At 39.4% G+C, this 8,896-nt stretch overlaps 1 pseudogene; it reads right to left on the bottom strand.

Annotated features, from left to right (window-relative positions):
* Positions 1-4,588: 4,588 nt before the first annotated feature.
* LOC112658586 (COX assembly mitochondrial protein 2 homolog) lies at positions 4,589-4,894 on the bottom strand (annotated as a pseudogene).
* Positions 4,895-8,896: the final 4,002 nt, after the last annotated feature.

Below are 8,896 nucleotides of genomic sequence, written 5' to 3'. Positions count from 1 at the left end.
CACCACCAGGGCTGCCCTACAGTAACTTTATAAATATATAGGAGCTAATTGAAGTCTGTTGGATGCCATTTTTTTAAGATTTTATTTATTTTATTCATGAGAGACACAGAGAGGGGCAGAGACACAGGCAGAGGGAGAAGCAGGCTCCCTGCGGGGAGCCCGATGCGGGACTCGATACCAGGATCCCGGGATCAGGCCCTGAGCCAAAGGCAGATGCTCAACCACTGAGCCACCCACGTGGCCTTGGATGCCATATTAAAATACACCAGTAGGTGGCGCTCTAATATTAAAGCATGTAATCTTTAATAGTACCTCTTTTGGTTCTTTGTATTAATTTCAATCTGTACGTTCAAACGAACAAACTATATGCATTCTAAAATCAAAATTGAAACCAATCGACATTTTAAAATAATTTACGAACGTATACTCTCCAGGCATACGTTCATATACCTCCAGGTGTACCTTCATATACCTTTGATGTCTATACATTAGACATCAAATGAGGTATTAAAAAAATAAATACCTAGCAAAGGTACATGAATAAAAAGAAAACAACTCACCAAAAACTATTTCATATGTTATGTATTTTCAAAGAAAAAATTTAAATATATAAAAATATAAAATTGATTAAATATATTACAATACATTCATACAATAGAATAATATGAAGCCTCTAAAATTTATATATTTGAAGTTTTCTTTTTAAGGATATGGAGAAATGTCCATATTAAAACATACAATAAAATTAATTTTGCCTAATTTTAATACAAGCTACACACACACACACACACAGAATAAAAGCCTGGAAATATGTCAACATGTTGATATAGATTGTGTCTGGGTGCTAAGATTACAGATGGTTTCTGTCATTTTCTTGCACCTTTCCTTAAAGTCCAAATTCTCTGCAAGGAGACTTATTTGCTTTGCTAATCAAAGGAAAGTTTTTATTTAGAATATGATTGGCATTCTCATTAGAGTTGTATCTCATTAATAGTCAATAATATAAAAATAATGAATGATATAGGCAATGACCTTCTTACTTAAAGGCCTGCCCTGGGATCTGTTTTTTTCATGGCACTATAAAAATTCAAGCTTCAAAATTCAAGTTTCCCCCTCAGTTTCAGTTATGCAAGATGAATAAGTTCTGGAGATCTAGTGTACAGCAATGTGACTACAGTTAACGATACTGTATTATAAATTTGAAAGCTGTTAAGATAGTAGATCTAAAAATTTCTCAACACACACAAAACAATGATAAATAACTATGTGAGGTGATGGATGTGTCAACTAACCTTATTGCAGTGATCATTTGGCAATATACGCATATATCAAATCATGTGATACATATTAAATTTATACAATGCTATATGTTGTTTAATCTTGATAAAGCTGGAAAAAATAATTTAAAAAGAAAAGGGGCATTCTTTGCTGTAGCTTCATGTTCACTAATAGAAAGATGTTAAGTAATCCCTCCTTTTTTATTATGATTCACTTGTGCCTTAGAATGCATGAATGGGTTGCTGTATACACATAGCATTAATGTTGGGAAAAGATCTCTAGGTTTCCTTCTAAAAGATAAAGACCAACCTGAGATGCTAAGGCCATGGTTGGCACTAGAGGGGACCCTAGCACCTTCAGATAGCAAAATCTGACTGTGGACTGCTGCCATCTTTCAGCAGCTGGTCAAGCTGAATGGAAAACACCAAGATTAGTGAGGCTATTTTTATCATTTTGATTGATATTTTTTAAAGATATGTTATTATTTACAAGGCCTTAGTTGGAAACCACGGTATTTGTGTCTTATCCTTTTTCACTCTGATGCGTACGCTGTGATTACTTTTGAGAGCAGGGATGAGCAGATGCTCCAGGGCCTGTTCTCTGGGATGGGGGGTGGGAAATAACAAGGACACCATAGGTCACACACTGGTTCTCAGAAAAGACGAAAAGCCTGAGAGGATAAAAATGTGTAAGCAACAATTATGCCACATGGCAACTTTAAGTGAGAAGGTGGCCATGGTCAAAAACACATGCTTACTTTTACTTTTTTAGTGACTTTTTTTTGAAGTATAATTGATGTGGAATACAATTCATTAATTTTAAATATATATTTGGTGAGTTTTGGCAGCTGCATATAGTTATATAACCACAATCAGGCTATAGAAATTCCCATCATTCCTAAATAAGGCTCCTCATGACACTTTACAGTCAACCCTTTTCCCCTGCATTTCATATTGCAAATGGATACAATGAAATATATCCACAACAAAATTTGTGACTCATGGGTGACAGGTACGAAGGCACTCACAGGAATGATAATGGTGTTTGAGCTTGAGAGTGTTCCAAAAGCCACCATGAATAACTCCATTCATATGGAGAAGAGATTATTTCAAGTCTATCAATAGCAGAGAAAAGGGAGACAGCAAAAGAAAATGAAAAATTGAACAACATAAAGCAGATGGGACCAGAGAGGAAAACTGAATTAAAAAGAGAGTAGAGGGCAGCCCGGGTGGCTCAGTGGTTTAGCGCGGCCTTCAGCCCAGGGCATGATCCTGGAGACCCAGGATCAAATCCCATGTTGGGCTCCCTGCATGGAGCCTGCTTCCCTTTCTGCCTGTATCTCTGCCTCTCTCTGTGTGTGTCTCTCATGAATAAATAAATGAAAATACACTTTAAAAAAAAAAAAAGAGAGTAGAGATAAGAATAAGAGAGTAGAGGTAAGAATAGGAAAAGAGTAAACCAGAACACAAGTACATATTTTTAATTTTTTGTTTCTACATTTTCTAAAATAATCCAAATCATGAGGTTGATGAGGGTGGAGGAAACCATTAAAAATAGAGTGAAAATTAGAATCGGGGGGATCCCTGGGTGGCTCAGTGGTTTAGCGCCTGCCTTTGGCCCAGGGCGCGATCCTGGAGCCCCGGGATCGAGTCCCACGTCGGGCTCCCGGCATGGAGCTTGCCTGTGTCTCTGCTCCCCCCATCTCTCTCTCTGTCTATCATGAATAAATAAAATCTTAACAAAAAATTAGAATCGGGTTAGAAAGAAGGGAAATGAAGGGGGAATCCAGATTTTTCCAGCTGTTTTCATCTAAACTCTAAGCCAGTCTATTTCCCAGTCACATCTAGCATGTTTTGAAATAGTCAATGTTTTCTTCAGAGCTTCTAGTCCTGCAGTTCCCATGCTTTGTTGAGTTTGTGTGTGTCCCTGGAGAACTTTCAAATACCATAGTTTTTTTGTTTGTTTGTTTGTTTGTTTAACGATTAAAACCAATTATTTTATTGAAGGAGATAAGCAAATGCCCATCGTTGGCAAAGGGAAGAGACATGTTGGAAGTCAGGTGTGTTCGCAGATGAGAGAGAGTAACCAAGACTCCACCCAACAAATATTCAGAATCAGGGCTTCTGTATTTCTCCATGGCTTGACTTCTCATGGGTCACTTTCCAGTCAAAGGATTCTGGAGACCAAATCAGGTAAGATTCTTTCGGTTATCAACCAATAGTCTTTACATCTTCTCTCAGCCAAGGCATCCAGGGAAAGTATACAGGCAACCCTTAGAGATACTACAAGTTTGGTTCCAGACCATCACGGTAAAGCAAATATAACAAAGCGAGTCAAATGAATTTTTTGGCTTCCCAGCATGTATGAAAATTACATTTATACTATCCTGTAGTCTATTAAGTGTATAATAGCATTATGTCTAGAAAACAATGTACATGCCTTAATTAAAAAATACTTTATTGCTAATAAAGTACTGGAAGGTCTTGCTTCGATGTTGCTGCAGCTTCTACATTGGCACTTGCGGCTTCACCACGCGCTTTTAGGTTATAAAGACAGCTTCTTTTCTTTAAACCTCACAAATCAGTGTCTACAAGCTTCAAACTTTTCTTCTGCAGCTTCCTCACCTCTTGGCCATCACAGAATTGAAGAGAGCTAGGACTTTGCTCTAGAGTAGGCTTTGGCTTAAGGGAACGTTTGATCTTCTATCCAGACCACTGAAACAAGGCTGTTTTGCTTCCTTACCATTTGTGTGTTCACTGGAGTAGCACTTTTACTTTCCTTCAAGAACTTTCCCTTTGTATTTGGCAACTTGGCTCCAGCCTATCTCGGCTTTCAACATGCCTTTCTTGCTGAGCTTATCACTTCTACCTTTTGACTTACAGTGAGAGATGAAGGACTCTTCCTTTCACTTGAATACTTAGAGGCCATCATAGGATCACTAACTGGCCTAATTTCAATATGTTGAGTCTCAGGGGGTAGGGAGGCCCAAGGACAGGAAGAGACAAGGGAATGGCTGGTTGGTGAGCAGTCACAATACATAGAACACTGATTAAGTTCACTGTCTTATACGGGCACACTTTGTGGCACCCCAAAACAATCACAATAGTAACATCACAGGTCACCATAAGAAATATAATAATAATTACAAAGTTCAAAATATTGTAAGAATTACCAAAATGTGATACAAAGACACAAGGTGAGAAATGCTGTTGGAAAAATGGCGCCAATAGACTTGCTTGTGCCAGGTTGCCACAAACCTTCAATTTGAAAAAAATGCATTATCTGCGAAGTTCAATAAAACGAAGCACAATAAAACAAGGTAAGCCTGTAATTTATTTTTCAGATTCCTCTGCGGGATTAAAAAGTCTTTTTCTCATCACATTGCCATGCTCCCTGCTCTTGGTCCTCTTTTCCATGTACTCATTCTTCAAGCATTTTCTCATCTCCTAATCAAGATCATTGCAACGACCAAAAAATTTCAGAATGCTGTGATTTTTGTGACATTCCTTAAGCAAGTTAATCAAGACGTTGCATTCTTCAGTGTGCAAGTGTGGAGATAAGTCAGGATGCATCTTTAGGAGGTGACGGAGCACAGCAGGGCAACCCGCCTTGCGGCCACGGCCACACCAGGCCAGCTGAAGCCACCGTCACCAGAGAGGCCTCCCCCTCCACGGCTGACCCTGCGGGGCTCCAGCGGCCCCGGCCTCAAATACCATAGTTTTAATCAGCATCCTCGAAAGGATGAATCTTTCCCCAGAGTGTTCACTGGAGGCTCAGCTGACCTGCAGCAGAAGGAGAGAATTGTTTGAATGTGAAAGTCGGCTGCCCGACCTCACCTGGACCCCTGGGTCCCTACATCCTCCCGAGGTAAAGCAGTCCTTGGCAACACAGGTTCTTTCTTTCGCACCTGCGTGACTCAAAGGCCTCCTATCTCTCAGTCGGGGGGACCTGCAGCTGCTCCACTTACTCAGCTGTCTCTGACTAACAGACATCATCATAAACATATCTGCTTGATTACAGCAAAAAATAATTTTATAGGGGCAACTGGGTGGCTCAGAGGTTGAGCGTCTGCCTTTGGCTTAGGTCGTGATCCCAGGATCCTGGGATCAAGTCCCACGTCAAGCTCCCTGCATGGAGTCTGCATCTCCCTCTGCCTGTGTCTCTGCCTCTCTCCGTGTCTCTCATGAATAAATAAATAAAATATTTTTAAAAATCTTTACAAATTGACCAACATTCTCTTCTCTGTAAAGGTCTTACCGTACATGAGTACCCCTTGGCATGTTGAATAACTCCATACTTCTTTTCAAGCCACTCTCCCCACATTTGCCATCACACTTCTCTCACTTTGGCACCTCAGGAAAATTCTAGGCTGCACAGGGGTCCTTGATGCAGTAGTTCACCACCATATTTCCCTCACCTTCGACACTTCTCCCATCCCCAAGACTCTCCCGCTTCCTTTCATCAGCTTCACTTCCATTCCCGCCCCTGCTTCCATGCCAGAAAATCAGGCGGCTAGCCAATGCTAAGGTGTTCTTGATTGGAATAGTGGGTTTTCCTACCAGGTAACACTTGCATTTTTAACAGGTTAAAATGGTTAGAGTGCTTGAAATGGTTAAAGCTGTTTCTCAACCAGAGTGATTTTGCTCCCTGGGGGACATTTAACAATGTCTGGAGACTTGGTTGTTCACAACTGGGGGAAAGCAAGATGCTACTGGCATATCAGTAGAAACCAAGAATGCTGTCAAGCACTCTACAATATGCAGCACAGTCCCCACAACAAAGGATCCAGCCCAGACTATCGACAGTTATAGGACTGAGGCACCAAGCTTTAAAGGAATAACTCACCCTGTGGAGATATAAGACAGTGTCAGGCAGGCAAAAAGGAAATATTGTAAGGCAGTTGAGGTTCATGGCATTCTTCAGTTAACATGTAAGTGGGACTACTGTAACTCCTTTCAATAATGGCACAGCCCAGAAGCTGCCACTATTGCTTTTCAGGATGAAAATGTAGCTTTTGAGTTACCTAAACACAACACTGGCTACCTGGATGCAGGGGTCATCCCAGACATTAACAATATCATAATACAGCTTTCTAAAAAAAACATTTTTCCTCAGAAATGTACTGACACAAACCCTTTTGTAGCATCTCATGTTTGAACACAGGACCAACATCAGCCTCTTGGCTCCAGCCTATTCTCCGGCTATTCGTCTTAGTTGCTATTTTTCAGAGCATGTGATTCATTTCACACTAAACCCATCTGTTTTGCAAGGGGTATTATGATGTGTTTCCATTCTACAAACCGAAAAGGCATAATTACCAATATCCCGAATAAATTTGGTCTGAAGCTGGAAAATCATGTATTTTGTAAATACATTTACACCAAAACTGAGGACCATAAGTCATTTCTTGACCCTAAGCTGACGATGCACATTTATACTTCAAACCTGTGTTGAAAAATCTGACAGCATCATTTGATGTTTACATGAAAATGAACTTCAAAGACTACACTATATTCCTGTTCATTCTACGGGCACAGATTTCCAGCAGAACATGATTATGCCTCTGATTACCTATGTCTATTGTCATGGCAGTTTCATCTAAAGCTTTTTTAGAATTTAATAATTGCCTTTTGTTGACCAGGATAATAGTGCAGAGGGCCTATAGCACACGTGAAGCAACTGCACACAATACCCACAAGTAAGTGGCCAGGGTAATTGAAAAATAGACTAAATCCACTGGACTTTTGTAATGGAATAAACTATGAATAGGAGAACAAAACATCATCAATGGCTGGATGTGTATTGTTACTTTGAAGATTTTCCCAGCTACCACCATCATCAGATCACAGTGGAAACTAACACCCACTACTTTAAATAATTATTGGATTATTTTTTCTCATTATTTATCATTCAGACTGTTCTGAACACCACCCCACTTGATGTTATAATTAGTTCTCTGATAAACCTTTTGCAAAACAAATGGTTCCGCTTTTGTGGTAATAGAGATATGAAAGGAGGTACATAAGGCAGGGGAGACAATGTGGTCTCCATCTTATGTGCCAGGAAATGCAACTGAACGTTGACCATGAATTCAATAAATCGTATTTCTCAAATCTGCTTGGAAATTATGGAATTAATAATGTACACATGCACGGAACATTATCACCAAACATGTTTACTAACATTTCAGATTTGGATTCCTACTAAGGATTCAACTAATAAATATCACAAATGCTAACAGAGATGAGCACATTCAAGTAAATAAACTTACCTCCTTTTGGCCATAATGAGTAGATTTATTTTTAATTGAACTATTTATGAAAGAGAGATGAGGAAAAAAATGAAGTCACCAGGTATCAGTGTTACTGGATAAAATATTAACACGGGGAGGACCTTTAGAAATAATACATTTTACCAGCTCATTATACTGATGAGAAACCTAAGCCCCAGAAATACTAATCAATTTTCTTAGGCTCACATAGATAGTGAGGAGCAGAATTTTGTTTCCAAATACTTAAGAGGGATAAGTTGAACTGTTAGCAAATTGTTCCTAAAGAACTACGAACACCTCAATGAGAAAGATCAGAAAAACATACAAGACAAACTCAAACTTATCAGTTATTTGGTCCCCAAGTTAACTGTTTTTATTACTCCAAGTTCTTTTCAGATCTTGAAACTCCATTCATCCTGGTTGTCCCCGTTTTGATCATGTCATTTCCCTATTCAAAAAATCTCAATGGCTCTGCATCACTTATGGATGATAGATTGAGTTCGTGCTTAACTTTGCTTTCAAAGGCACCTTCCATCTGGTCCTGACTTATTATCATTATTATCATCAGCTACTCCACTCAGTGAAATCCTCTGTGGGATCCAGGATACATCATTACATATTTTGGTCTGAGCATTTGCTATTCCAATACTGTCTACACCAAATTATTGCCTTTCAGCCCTCTGTCTCTCTACCTGTCTCAAGAACAGGTGCCCTTATACCTGCCCCTATTCCTTCTCCCACCTACAGAAGACACCATTAGTTCTCCACTGCCCTTCCCCCACTGAAACTGCACTCATCCCAAAATGTGTCTCAACAAAAACTTCCAGGCTGCCATGCTGGTTGAAGCCAATTTGTCCATCCTTGCTGGATCCTCCCTAGTCTTCCACATCCAGCCCAAGTCTCCTGCCTTCTACTGAGTTTCTCTGAATACCCAAGCCCGTGAAACTTTCTCCATTCTGTAAGTTTCTAGCATGTACAGCTCTTGTTTAACACTTATTTACTGCCTGTCTTCTTGGGTTGTAAGCTCCCTGAAACCAAGGATCACTTAGTTTCATTTCTCAGTAACTACGTGGCAACATGTACATAATAACTACTCATTAAAAGCTATACCATCAGCTACATGTGATACACAATATATGTACATTTTTGTGCTTTGGATACCAAAATAATTGTCTGGGCTGGTTAATATTCAGGTAGAATATTGATTAGGATAAAAAAAGTTAATGTTTATTTGCTATTAAAAAGGAAGATTATCTTCTATTAATTACATATGTATGATAGCCATGTATATCATTTTCTTTGCTCTTATTGACTATGTCATTGGCATGGTTTTCAGGCACAAAAGTT

Source organism: Canis lupus, chromosome 12 (assembly GCF_003254725.2).
Source record: "Canis lupus dingo isolate Sandy chromosome 12, ASM325472v2, whole genome shotgun sequence".
NCBI lineage: Eukaryota > Metazoa > Chordata > Mammalia > Carnivora > Canidae > Canis > Canis lupus.
The sequence above is the reverse complement of the archived record's forward strand: the minus strand, read 5'-3'. Positions and strand labels throughout refer to the sequence as shown.